This window comes from Drosophila elegans, unplaced genomic scaffold (assembly GCF_018152505.1).
Source record: "Drosophila elegans isolate 14027-0461.03 unplaced genomic scaffold, ASM1815250v1 contig_223, whole genome shotgun sequence".
Classification (NCBI taxonomy): Eukaryota; Metazoa; Arthropoda; class Insecta; order Diptera; family Drosophilidae; genus Drosophila; species Drosophila elegans.
In genome coordinates, this window is record NW_024545595.1 from 1 (window position 1) to 15000 (window position 15000).

Consider the following 15000-nt stretch of genomic DNA (forward strand, 5'->3'; position numbering starts at 1 on the left):
AAGTTTCGAATTAATAAATGAAATGAATATGAAATGAAATGAAATGAAATGGAATGGAATGGAATGGAATGGAATGAAATGAAATGAAATTTAATATATTTAATATTAAAAAAATATATCTATATTCATTTGGGTAAATTGAGAATATCCATACAATGGATTGCTTATAGTAAAGCAACAAAATATATGGGTATTTCTCAGAACATATAATATTAATATGATTTTGTGAATTCCTATAATAAATAACATTCATATATATGAAAATGTTATCATATATCAATATTATTGATATATTATATATGGAATGTATGGAAAATATAAAATATTCCTTCAATTTCCTCAAGCATATGGAGGAAATTCATATGAAGGCAGACTTTTAGTACTGTAAACACGCAGTTTAAAGACGGGGTGTCCAAAAACATATATAGGGTAGTGCCTGTTGGCTGGCAACCAAATATATGGGTATTTCTCAGAACATATAAAATTAAAATTATATTGTGAATACCTATAATAAATAACATTCATATATATGAAAATGTTGTGATATATCAATATTATTGATATATTATAAATGAAATGTATGGAAAATATAAAATATTCCTTCAATTTCCTCAAGTATATGGAGGAAATTCATATGAAGGCAGACTTTTAGTACTGTAAACATGCAGTTTAAAGACGGCGTGTCCAAAAACATATATAGGGTAGTGCCTGTTGGCTGGCAACCAAATATATGGGTATTTCTCAGAACATATAAAATTAATATTATATTGTGAATACCTATAATAAATAACATTCATATATATATGAAAATGTTGTAATATATCAATATTATTGATATATTATATATGAAATGTATGGAAAATATAAAATATTCCTTCAATTTCCTCAAGTATATGGAGGAAATTCATATGAAGGAGACTTTTAGTACTGTAAACATGCAGTTTAAAGACGGCGTGTCCAAAAACATATATAGGGTAGTGCCTGTTGGCTGGCAACCAAATATATGGGTATTTCTCAGAACATATATAATTAATATTATATTGTGAATACCTATAATAAATAACATTCATATATATGAAAATGTTGTAATAAATCAATATTATTGATATAATATATATGAAATGTATGGAAAATGTGAAACATATCGATATTGATCAATATTAGTTGAGATATCCCATATGTTGGGTGGCAAATAGAATTGAAAATACCCGATTTCAAGACAACGTGTCGAAAAACACATATAGGATGGTCAGTGGTTGTCCATCTATAGTTGAACAAAATTTATGATATCCATATAATTTTGTCAATTTAATAGCAAAATTAAATATTTTCCGTATGTTTTGTATCTTGATTCTTGCGAATACGAGACTTGGCTTGATACGGTTAATATTAAGTGTCATCACTTTTTAGATAATAATGTTGAAAACGAAAGCCAAGGTTGTATATATTATTATATGGCAACAATTGTTTTCCGACCTTTATCGTTAATCTAATTCAGGCTAATGTTATTATTAGTGCTGTTGTTATATATATTATATATATATTATAAATGTTTCATATGCGCTCGGTTTTATGTGATATATTACCAGAGAGTTATATGGAAATGATAGATTTTAAATTTATCATAAAAATACAAATGATTTAACTCAATATTTATATTGGTTAATCAAAAATAATTGGTACATGTGTGAAATATATATGTATGGCGAAATAAAATGATATTTTAAAATGAAATATGTAAATATGAATTATATTATAGAATTATATATGAAAAATTCTAGTTACTGTGGGCAAACGTGGCGTGTAACAAATATAAAGAATTTTAAAACGATTATGAAGCTAAACAAAGATAGCCATATTCGTATCAAGATTATTTTCCTCCCTCCTAAATGCAATTTAAAGAAAAATACTCTATAATAAATTTTGTATTACTAATTTCTATTTTAAAAAAATATGAAAGTAATATGAATTAAAAACATTATTCTGGTTGATCCTGCCAGTAGTTATATGCTTGTCTCAAAGATTAAGCCATGCATGTCTAAGTACACACGAATTAAAAGTGAAACCGCAAAAGGCTCATTATATCAGTTATGGTTCCTTAGATCGTTAACAGTTACTTGGATAACTGTGGTAATTCTAGAGCTAATACATGCAATTAAAACATGAACCTTATGGGACATGTGCTTTTATTAGGCTAAAACCAAGCGATCGCAAGATCGTTATACTGGTTGAACTCTAGATAACATGCAGATCGTATGGTCTTGTACCGACGACAGATCTTTCAAATGTCTGCCCTATCAACTTTTGATGGTAGTATCTAGGACTACCATGGTTGCAACGGGTAACGGGGAATCAGGGTTCGATTCCGGAGAGGGAGCCTGAGAAACGGCTACCACATCTAAGGAAGGCAGCAGGCGCGTAAATTACCCACTCCCAGCTCGGGGAGGTAGTGACGAAAAATAACAATACAGGACTCATATCCGAGGCCCTGTAATTGGAATGAGTACACTTTAAATCCTTTAACAAGGACCAATTGGAGGGCAAGTCTGGTGCCAGCAGCCGCGGTAATTCCAGCTCCAATAGCGTATATTAAAGTTGTTGCGGTTAAAACGTTCGTAGTTGAACTTGTGCTTCATACGGGTAGTACAACTTACAATTGTGGTTAGTACTATACCTTTATGTATGTAAGCGTATTACCGGTGGAGTTCTTATATATGTTTAAATACTTGTATTTTTTCATATGTTCCTCCTATTTAAAAACCTGCATTAGTGCTCTTAAACGAGTGTTATTGTGGGCCGGTACAATTACTTTGAACAAATTAGAGTGCTTAAAGCAGGCTTCAAATGCCTGAATATTCTGTGCATGGGATAATGAAATAAGACCTCTGTTCTGCTTTCATTGGTTTTCAGATCAAGAGGTAATGATTAATAGAAGCAGTTTGGGGGCATTAGTATTACGACGCGAGAGGTGAAATTCTTGGACCGTCGTAAGACTAACTTAAGCGAAAGCATTTGCCAAAGATGTTTTCATTAATCAAGAACGAAAGTTAGAGGTTCGAAGGCGATCAGATACCGCCCTAGTTCTAACCATAAACGATGCCAGCTAGCAATTGGGTGTAGCTACTTTTATGGCTCTCTCAGTCGCTTCCCGGGAAACCAAAGCTTTTGGGCTCCGGGGGAAGTATGGTTGCAAAGCTGAAACTTAAAGGAATTGACGGAAGGGCACCACCAGGAGTGGAGCCTGCGGCTTAATTTGACTCAACACGGGAAAACTTACCAGGTCCGAACATAAGTGTGTAAGACAGATTGATAGCTCTTTCTCGAATCTATGGGTGGTGGTGCATGGCCGTTCTTAGTTCGTGGAGTGATTTGTCTGGTTAATTCCGATAACGAACGAGACTCAAATATATTAAATAGATATCTTCAGGATTATGGTGTTGAAGCTTATATAGCCTTCATTCATGGTGGCAGTAAAATGTTTATTGTGTTTGAATGTGTTTATATAAGTGGAGCCGTACCTGTTGGTTTGTCCCATTATAAGGACACTAGCTTCTTAAATGGACAAATTGCGTCTAGCAATAATGAGATTGAGCAATAACAGGTCTGTGATGCCCTTAGATGTCCTGGGCTGCACGCGCTACAATGAAAGTATCAACGTGTATTTCCTAGACCGAGAGGTCCGGGTAAACCGCTGAACCACTTTCATGCTTGGGATTGTGAACTGAAACTGTTCACATGAACTTGGAATTCCCAGTAAGTGTGAGTCATTAACTCGCATTGATTACGTCCCTGCCCTTTGTACACACCGCCCGTCGCTACTACCGATTGAATTATTTAGTGAGGTCTCCGGACGTGATCACTGTGACGCCTTGCGTGTTACGGTTGTTTCGCAAAAGTTGACCGAACTTGATTATTTAGAGGAAGTAAAAGTCGTAACAAGGTTTCCGTAGGTGAACCTGCGGAAGGATCATTATTGTATAATATCTTTACCGTTAACACAAAATTTTGTATTATTTAATAATACAAAAAAAAATAAATTTGCCAAAAAATATATTATATTATATAATCTATATATATATATATATATAAATATGTCAAAAAATATATCAAAAATATCTTATCTAATTTAAAGCGTTTTAATGAAAGAAAAAGTATAGTCCTATGGACTTAAATAGCTCGAGCAAATGGTGTCCAATGCCGAGTAATTATTATGAGATATCAATTACGAGTCGTGGGCGGAGGCTCTGATGTCCATAAAATAAAAATCGACCTGGCCAATCGATTAGAGATACAGATAGATAGAAGATATATATACGATATGTTAAATATATAATATATAATAGAATATAATATAATTACTTTGTGTGTATATGGACCATAATATACACGCGTTGCGCATATGTATTGTTCATCTAAGTTATGGGCATACATTGGTTAATGCAACAACCTAAAATATATAATGTTGTACCCGGTTAATAATCAGGTTAATGTTTTATATAAAATGCAATATATATCAAACTTAAATAGAAATAAAATGAAAAATGAAAATTGGTATTATATTGTTTATATGAAACTAAGACATTTCGCAACATTTATTTTAGGTATAAAAATACATTTATTGAAGGAATTGATATATGCCAGTAAAATGGTGTATTTTTAATTTCTTTCAATAAAAACACAATTGACGAAATTAAAAAAAAACAAATATTATAAAACTCTAAGCGGTGGATCACTCGGCTCATGGGTCGATGAAGAACGCAGCAAACTGTGCGTCATCGTGTGAACTGCAGGACACATGAACATCGACATTTTGAACGCATATCGCAGTCCATGCTGTTATGTACTTTAATTAATTTTATAGTGCTGCTTGGACTACATATGGTTGAGGGTTGTAAGACTATGCTAATTAAGTTGTTTATAAAATTTTTAAATAAAATTTATAAGCACATGGTATATTATTGGATAATTATTTATTATTCATAATATTAAAAAATATATGAAAAACATTAACTCACAATGGATGTGATAAACGAAGAAAAATATTTTCGTTTTCAATCAAATGATACTGAGAAATGTCTAGCATAAAAAATGTTGAAATATTTTTCATCTAGAATTGTCTCTTATTAATGATTAGAAATTCGAAAGCTATTGGAAATGTTATTGCTCTTCGTTGGTTCTTTATAATTATCGAATTTATAAAATGTTTTCTCATTATATTTAAAGAATTAATTAATAAAAAGTTATATACAACCTCAACTCATATGGGACTACCCCCTGAATTTAAGCATATTAATTAGGGGAGGAAAAGAAACTAACAAGGATTTTCTTAGTAGCGGCGAGCGAAAAGAAATCAGTTCAGCACTAAGTCACTTTGTCTATATGGCAAATGTGAGATGCAGTGTATGGAGCGTCAATATTCTAGTATGAGAAATTAACGATTTAAGTCCTTCTTAAATGAGGCCATTTACCCATAGAGGGTGCCAGGCCCGTATAACGTTAATGATTACTAGATGATGTTTCCAAAGAGTCGTGTTGCTTGATAGTGCAGCACTAAGTGGGTGGTAAACTCCATCTAAAACTAAATATAACCATGAGACCGATAGTAAACAAGTACCGTGAGGGAAAGTTGAAAAGAACTCTGAATAGAGAGTTAAACAGTACGTGAAACTGCTTAGAGGTTAAGCCCGATGAACCTGAATATCCATTATGGAAAATTCATCATTAAAATTGTAATATTTAAACAATATTATGATAATAGTGTGCATTTTTTCCATATAAGGACATTGTAATCTATTAACATACAAAATTTATCATAAAATATGGCTTATAGTTTAATCCAATTAAAATGCTTGCGTTTTAACACAGATTAAATGTCATTAATTTGATAAAGTGTTGATAGATTTATATGAATACAGTGCGTTAATTTTTCGGAATTATATAATGGCATAATTATCATTGATTTTTGTGTTTATTATAAGCACTTGTATGATTAACAATGCGAAAGATTCAGGATACCTTCGGGACCCGTCTTGAAACACGGACCAAGGAGTCTAACATATGTGCAAGTTATTGGGATATAAACCTAATAGCGTAATTAACTTGACTAATAATGGGATTAGTTTTTTAACTATTTATAGCTAATTAACACAATCCCGGGGCGTTCTATATAGTTATGTATAATGATATTTATATTATTTATGCCTCTAACTGGAACGTACCTTGAGCATATATGCTGTGACCCGAAAGATGGTGAACTATACTTGATCAGGTTGAAGTCAGGGGAAACCCTGATGGAAGACCGAAACAGTTCTGACGTGCAAATCGATTGTCAGAATTGAGTATAGGGGCGAAAGACCAATCGAACCATCTAGTAGCTGGTTCCTTCCGAAGTTTCCCTCAGGATAGCTGGTGCATTTTAATGTTATATAAAATAATCTTATCTGGTAAAGCGAATGATTAGAGGCCTTAGGGTCGAAACGATCTTAACCTATTCTCAAACTTTAAATGGGTAAGAACCTTAACTTTCTTGATATGAAGTTTAAGGTTATGATATAATGTGCCCAGTGGGCCACTTTTGGTAAGCAGAACTGGCGCTGTGGGATGAACCAAACGTAATGTTACGGTGCCCAAATTAACAACTCATGCAGATACCATGAAAGGCGTTGGTTGCTTAAAACAGCAGGACGGTGATCATGGAAGTCGAAATCCGCTAAGGAGTGTGTAACAACTCACCTGCCGAAGCAACTAGCCCTTAAAATGGATGGCGCTTAAGTTGTATACCTATACATTACCGCTAAAGTAGATGATTTATATTACTTGTAATATAAATTTTGAAACTTTAGTGAGTAGGAAGGTACAATGGTATGCGTAGAAGTGTTTGGCGTAAGCCTGCATGGAGCTGCCATTGGTACAGATCTTGGTGGTAGTAGCAAATAATCGAATGAGACCTTGGAGGACTGAAGTGGAGAAGGGTTTCGTGTGAACAGTGGTTGATCACGAGTTAGTCGGTCCTAAGTTCAAGGCGAAAGCCGAAAATTTTCAAGTAAAACAAAAAGCAAACTATTAAGAAACACAAATAATAATAAAAGGCAAAAATAATATACTTGAATAATTTTGAACGAAAGGGAATACGGTTCCAATTCCGTAACCTGTTGAGTATCCGTTTGTTATTAAATATGGGCCTCGTGCTCATCCTGGCAACAGGAACGACCATAAAGAAGCCGTCGAGAGATATCGGAAGAGTTTTCTTTTCTGTTTTATAGCCGTACTACCATGGAAGTCTTTCGCAGAGAGATATGGTAGATGGGCTAGAAGAGCATTACATATACTGTTGTGTCGATATTTTCTCCTCGGACCTTGAAAATTTATGGTGGGGACACGCAAACTTCTCAACAGGCCGTACCAATATCCGCAGCTGGTCTCCAAGGTGAAGAGTCTCTAGTCGATAGAATAATGTAGGTAAGGGAAGTCGGCAAATTAGATCCGTAACTTCGGGATAAGGATTGGCTCTGAAGATTGAGATAGTCGGGCTTGATTGGGAAACAATAACATGGTTTATGTGCTCGTTCTGGGTAAATAGAGTTTCTTTCATTTATGGAAGTTACTTGTTCCCCGGATAGTTTAGTTACGTAGCCAATTGTGGAACTTTCTTGCTAAAATTTTTAAGAATACTAATTGGGTCAAACCAATTAGTTCTTATTAATTATAACGATTATCAATTAACAATCAATTCAGAACTGGCACGGACTTGGGGAATCCGACTGTCTAATTAAAACAAAGCATTGTGATGGCCCTAGCGGGTGTTGACACAATGTGATTTCTGCCCAGTGCTCTGAATGTCAAAGTGAAGAAATTCAAGTAAGCGCGGGTCAACGGCGGCCGCGTTTGCAGACGATTTGGTCCTATTTGCGGAAACTCGAATGGGGCTTCAAACATTGTTGGATCATACAGTAGGCTTTTTGGCCTCTGTTGGACTCAACCTTAATGCTGATAAGTGTTTTACTATCAGCATTAAGGGTCAACCAAAACAGAAATGTACGGTCGTAGATCGACACGTATTTCGTATTGGTTTGAACGAGTGTCCAGCATTGAAGCGTACAGACGAGTGGAAGTATTTAGGTATCATATTTAATGCAAATGGGAGAGTTCGATACAATCCAGCCGAGGACCTAGGTCCAAAGCTGATGAGATTGACACGAGCTCCCCTAAAACCACAACAGAAGTTATTTGCACTTAGAACGATCCTTATCCCACAGCTCTATCACAAGTTGACCCTTGGGAGTGTGACGATAGGCGTTTTAAGGAAGTTTGACAAACTTGTACGATTCTATGTGAGAAGATGGCTAAGTCTTCCACTGGATGTGCCGGTAGCATTCATTCACGCCCCCCATGTATGTGGAGGACTCGGGATTCCATCAATAAGATGGATGGCACCGATGCTTCGTTTAAGAAGATTGAGCAGTATAAAATGGCCTCATCTCGAACAATCCGAGATAGCTAGCTCTTTCATCGAAGACGAAAAGCGGAGGGCCCGGGTTAGATTACTAGCGGAACATACAGAATTGCTATCGCGTCCAGCAATAGAAAAGTACTTCGCAAATAGATTGTACATGTCTGTTGATGGTAGCGGTCTCCGTGAAGCAGAGCATTATGCCCCGCAACACGGATGGGTAAGTCAACCCACGCGTTTGCTAACAGGAAAGGAATATTTGAACGGAATTCGAATACGGATAAATGCCCTACCTTCAAAGTCTCGTACTACGAGGGGAAGGCACGAATTGGATCGACAGTGTCGTGCAGGATGTGATGCTTCCGAAACAACAAACCACATCATGCAGAAATGCTACCGAACGCATGGGAGGCGGGTAGCTAGACACAACTGCGTAGTAAATTCAATCAAGGTGGGACTTGAGAGAAGAGGCTGCGTGGTCATTGTTGAACCAAGTCTGCATTGCGAATCCGGCTTGAATAAACCAGACCTGGTAGTAATCCGAGATAATCGCATTCATGTGATTGACGCTCAGGTTGTGACAGACGGACAATCGATTGATGAAGCGCACCAACGCAAAATCAAGAGATATGACAGACCGGACATACGAACGGAATTGCGGCGACGATTCGGAGCGATTTGTGAAATAGAGTTTCACTCGGCAACTCTAAACTGGAGGGGAATCTGGAGTGGTCAATCGGTAAAACGATTGATAGCGACGGACCTCCTCTCCAGGCACGAATCACATATGATAAGTATCCGAGTGATACGAGGAAGTCATAACTGCTTCACACAGTTTATGTGCCTCAGCGGATACATACGTGGTGGACGTAGCTGATATGTCTGGTTCATATCATTGCCTGCTACCTTGGCATTAAAAATTCTGGAAACAAAAAGGTATAAACACAGCCTTCGTGGTATGAGGTGGTTTTTAGTACGTAGGCGTTGCAGAGCTAATTCTCTCTTTTGGTTCTGAGATCTGCAACGAATCGTGCATGCGAGTTAGCGATATGTGTCGGAAACAATCGAACTCGTATCTATGAAGATTTCCCATCCTCGCGTCAAAAAAAAAAAAAAAAAATAGCCAAATGCCTCGTCATCTAATTAGTGACGCGCATGAATGGATTAACGAGATTCCTACTGTCCCTATCTACTATCTAGCGAAACCACAGCCAAGGGAACGGGCTTGGAATAATTAGCGGGGAAAGAAGACCCTTTTGAGCTTGACTCTAATCTGGCAGTGTAAGGAGACATAAGAGGTGTAGAATAAGTGGGAGATATTAGACCTCGGTTTGGTATCGCCAATGAAATACCACTACTCTTATTGTTTCCTTACTTACTTGATTAAATGGAACGTGTATCATTTCCTAGCCATTATACGGATATATTTATTATATCTTATGGTATTGGGTTTTGATGCAAGCTTCTTGATCAAAGTATCACGAGTTTGTTATATAATCGCAAACAAATTCTTTAATAAAAGGAGTGCATTTATGTATTTTTGATTTGAAAATTTGGTATAACTCCAATTACTCAGGTATGATCCAATTCAAGGACATTGCCAGGTAGGGAGTTTGACTGGGGCGGTACATCTCTCAAATAATAACGGAGGTGTCCCAAGGCCAGCTCAGTGCGGACAGAAACCACACATAGAGCAAAAGGGCAAATGCTGACTTGATCTCGGTGTTCAGTACACACAGGGACAGCAAAAGCTCGGCCTATCGATCCTTTTGGTTTAAAGAGTTTTTAACAAGAGGTGTCAGAAAAGTTACCATAGGGATAACTGGCTTGTGGCGGCCAAGCGTTCATAGCGACGTCGCTTTTTGATCCTTCGATGTCGGCTCTTCCTATCATTGTGAAGCAAAATTCACCAAGCGTTGGATTGTTCACCCATGCAAGGGAACGTGAGCTGGGTTTAGACCGTCGTGAGACAGGTTAGTTTTACCCTACTAATGACAAAACGTTGTTGCGACAGCATTCCTGCGTAGTACGAGAGGAACCGCAGGTACGGACCAATGGCACAATACTTGTTCGAGCGAACAGTGGTATGACGCTACGTCCGTTGGATTATGCCTGAACGCCTCTAAGGTCGTATCCGTGCTGGACTGCAATGATAAATAAGGGGCAATTTGCATTGTATGGCTTTCTAAACCATTTAAAGTTTATAATTTATTTTATGAACGACAATGGATGTGATGCCAATGTAATTTGTAACATAGTAAATTGGGAGGATCTTCGATCACCTGATGCCGCGCTAGTTACATATAAAAACATTATTTAATACAATGACAAAGCCTAGAATCAATTGTAAACGACTTTTGTAACAGGCAAGGTGTTGTAAGTGGTTGAGCAGCTGCCATACTGCGATCCACTGAAGCTTATCCTTTGCTTGATGATTCGATAATAAATATATATATATATAATATATAACATAATCAATTTAAATTATCATCATATATGTTTGATAGTTTTTGTTGTTATATATTATTTATATATTTTATTAGGAGGAGGAGGTTAAATATGATATGGATTAGATATAACCTAATTAAACAGGTAGCCAAATGCATCGTCATCTTAATAGTGACGCGAATGTGTGATATTATATATCTTAAGAGTATAAGTCACATACAGTAGCCTAATGTTCTATCGTCATCTATTTAGTGACGCAGATATAAATTGTCAAAATATAATAAGTCTTGCTTGATAGCAAAACTTATGTCTCTTATTAAAGGCAAATGAAATGATATCTATGCATATTAAAGAAGAAAGAATTATAAAGCCATATAAATAAACATATTTTAATATGAAAAATATGAATCTAAAAACTACACAAGTCTTTTTTGGTAGCCAAATGAATCGTCATCTACTTAGTGACGCATATAATAAAATGTCAAATTAAAAGAGTCTTACTACAAGTCTTTTTTGGTAGCCAAATGAATCGTCATTTACTTAGTGACGCATATAATAAAATGTCAAATTAAAAGAGTCTTACTACAAGTCCCTTTATTAAAGGCGGCAAATTAAACGGTATATATATTTATTTTAAATATATATATACAATTTGAAAAAAAACTAAAACGAAAAATTGCATACATATTAAAAAGACTTTTAATATGAAAAATACGAGCCTAAAAACTACAAGTCACTTATGGTAGCCAAATGCATCGTCATCTTAATAGTGACGCGAATGTGAAAACAAATGCCGAGTGCTGAAGTTCCAGGTAAGAGCTTAGATATTATATATCTTAGGACTATAAGTCACATACAGTAGCCAAATGAATCGTCATCTATTTAGTGACGCAGATATAAATTGTCAAAATATAATAAGTCTTGCTTGATAGCAAAACTAATGTCTCTTATTAAAGGCAAATGAAATGATATCTATGCATATTAAATAAGAAGAAAGAATTATTAATACAAGTCATTTTTGGTAGCCAAATGAATCGTCATCTTACTTAGTGACGCATATAAACAAATCTCAAATTAAAAGAGTCTTATTTATATTATAAATATATACAAATATACAAAAAAATGTTCCATATGAAAAATTTGAGTCTAAAAACTACAAGTCCCTTATGGTTGCCAAATGGAATCGTCATCTACTTAGTGACGCTGATAAAAAATTGTCAAAGTAACAAGATTTACTAAAAGTTTCGAATTAATAAATGAAATGAATATGAAATGAAATGAAATGAAATGGAATGGAATGGAATGGAATGGAATGAAATGAAATGAAATGAAATTTAATATATTTAATATTAAAAAAATATATCTATATTCATTTGGGTAAATTGAGAATATCCATACAATGGATTGCTTATAGTAAAGCAACAAAATATATGGGTATTTCTCAGAACATATAATATTAATATGATTTTGTGAATTCCTATAATAAATAACATTCATATATATGAAAATGTTATCATATATCAATATTATTGATATATTATATATGGAATGTATGGAAAATATAAAATATTCCTTCAATTTCCTCAAGCATATGGAGGAAATTCATATGAAGGCAGACTTTTAGTACTGTAAACACGCAGTTTAAAGACGGGGTGACCAAAAACATATATAGGGTAGTGCCTGTTGGCTGGCAACCAAATATATGGGTATTTCTCAGAACATATAAAATTAAAATTATATTGTGAATACCTATAATAAATAACATTCATATATATGAAAATGTTGTGATATATCAATATTATTGATATATTATAAATGAAATGTATGGAAAATATAAAATATTCCTTCAATTTCCTCAAGTATATGGAGGAAATTCATATGAAGGCAGACTTTTAGTACTGTAAACATGCAGTTTAAAGACGGCGTGTCCAAAAACATATATAGGGTAGTGCCTGTTGGCTGGCAACCAAATATATGGGTATTTCTCAGAACATATAAAATTAAAATTATATTGTGAATACCTATAATAAATAACATTCATATATATGAAAATGTTGTGATATATCAATATTATTGATATATTATAAATGAAATGTATGGAAAATATAAAATATTCCTTCAATTTCCTCAAGTATATGGAGGAAATTCATATGAAGGGAGACTTTTAGTACTGTAAACATGCAGTTTAAAGACGGCGTGTCCAAAAACATATATAGGGTAGTGCCTGTTGGCTGGCAACCAAATATATGGGTATTTCTCAGAACATATAAAATTAATATTATATTGTGAATACCTATAATAAATAACATTCATATATATGAAAATGTTGTAATATATCAATATTATTGATATATTATATATGAAATGTATGGAAAATATAAAATATTCCTTCAATTTCCTCAAGTATATGGAGGAAATTCATATGAAGGGAGACTTTTAGTACTGTAAACATGCAGTTTAAAGACGGCGTGTCCAAAAACATATATAGGGTAGTGCCTGTTGGCTGGCAACCAAATATATGGGTATTTCTCAGAACATATATAATTAATATTATATTGTGAATACCTATAATAAATAACATTCATATATATGAAAATGTTGTAATAAATCAATATTATTGATATAATATATATGAAATGTATGGAAAATGTGAAACATATCGATATTGATCAATATTAGTTGAGATATCCCATATGTTGGGTGGCAAATAGAATTGAAAATACCCGATTTCAAGACAACGTGTCGAAAAACACATATAGGATGGTCAGTGGTTGTCCATCTATAGTTGAACAAAATTTATGATATCCATATAATTTTGTCAATTTAATAGCAAAATTAAATATTTTCCGTATGTTTTGTATCTTGATTCTTGCGAATACGAGACTTGGCTTGATACGGTTAATATTAAGTGTCATCACTTTTTAGATAATAATGTTGAAAACGAAAGCCAAGGTTGTATATATTATTATATGGCAACAATTGTTTTCCGACCTTTATCGTTAATCTAATTCAGGCTAATGTTATTATTAGTGCTGTTGTTATATATATTATATATATATTATAAATGTTTCATATGCGCTCGGTTTTATGTGATATATTACCAGAGAGTTATATGGAAATGATAGATTTTAAATTTATCATAAAAATACAAATGATTTAACTCAATATTTATATTGGTTAATCAAAAATAATTGGTACATGTGTGAAAATATATATGTATGGCGAAATAAAATGATATTTTAAAATGAAATATGTAAATATGAATTATATTATAGAATTATATATGAAAAATTCTAGTTACTGTGGGCAAACGTGGCGTGTAACAAATATAAAGAATTTTAAAACGATTATGAAGCTAAACAAAGATAGCCATATTCGTATCAAGATTATTTTCCTCCCTCCTAAATGCAATTTAAAGAAAAATACTCTATAATAAATTTTGTATTACTAATTTCTATTTTAAAAAAATATGAAAGTAATATGAATTAAAAACATTATTCTGGTTGATCCTGCCAGTAGTTATATGCTTGTCTCAAAGATTAAGCCATGCATGTCTAAGTACACACGAATTAAAAGTGAAACCGCAAAAGGCTCATTATATCAGTTATGGTTCCTTAGATCGTTAACAGTTACTTGGATAACTGTGGTAATTCTAGAGCTAATACATGCAATTAAAACATGAACCTTATGGGACATGTGCTTTTATTAGGCTAAAACCAAGCGATCGCAAGATCGTTATACTGGTTGAACTCTAGATAACATGCAGATCGTATGGTCTTGTACCGACGACAGATCTTTCAAATGTCTGCCCTATCAACTTTTGATGGTAGTATCTAGGACTACCATGGTTGCAACGGGTAACGGGGAATCAGGGTTCGATTCCGGAGAGGGAGCCTGAGAAACGGCTACCACATCTAAGGAAGGCAGCAGGCGCGTAAATTACCCACTCCCAGCTCGGGGAGGTAGTGACGAAAAATAACAATACAGGACTCATATCCGAGGCCCTGTAATTGGAATGAGTACACTTTAAATCCTTTAACAAGGACCAATTGGAGGGCAAGTCTGGTGCCAGCAGCCGCGGTAATTCCAGCTCCAATAGCGTA

General features: G+C 34.3%; 3 non-coding genes and 1 pseudogene across 3 annotated transcripts in view; all 4 read left to right on the forward strand.

The window, feature by feature from the left end:
- Positions 1-1980: 1980 nt before the first annotated feature.
- Positions 1981-3973, forward strand: LOC121467172. Its single transcript, XR_005977322.1, has one exon. It is a non-coding gene; the product is annotated as a small subunit ribosomal RNA (ribosomal RNA).
- Positions 3974-4713: 740 nt separating this feature from the next.
- LOC121467171 lies at positions 4714-4892 on the forward strand. Its single transcript, XR_005977321.1, has one exon. It is a non-coding gene; the product is annotated as a 5.8S ribosomal RNA (ribosomal RNA).
- Positions 4893-5247: 355 nt separating this feature from the next.
- Positions 5248-10889, forward strand: LOC121467174 (annotated as a pseudogene).
- Positions 10890-14393: 3504 nt separating this feature from the next.
- Positions 14394-15000, forward strand: part of LOC121467173 — a 1986-nt gene continuing 1379 nt past the window's right edge. The window contains exon 1 of the ribosomal RNA XR_005977323.1: positions 14394-15000. This exon is cut by the window's right edge and continues 1379 nt beyond it. This is a non-coding gene — a ribosomal RNA (small subunit ribosomal RNA).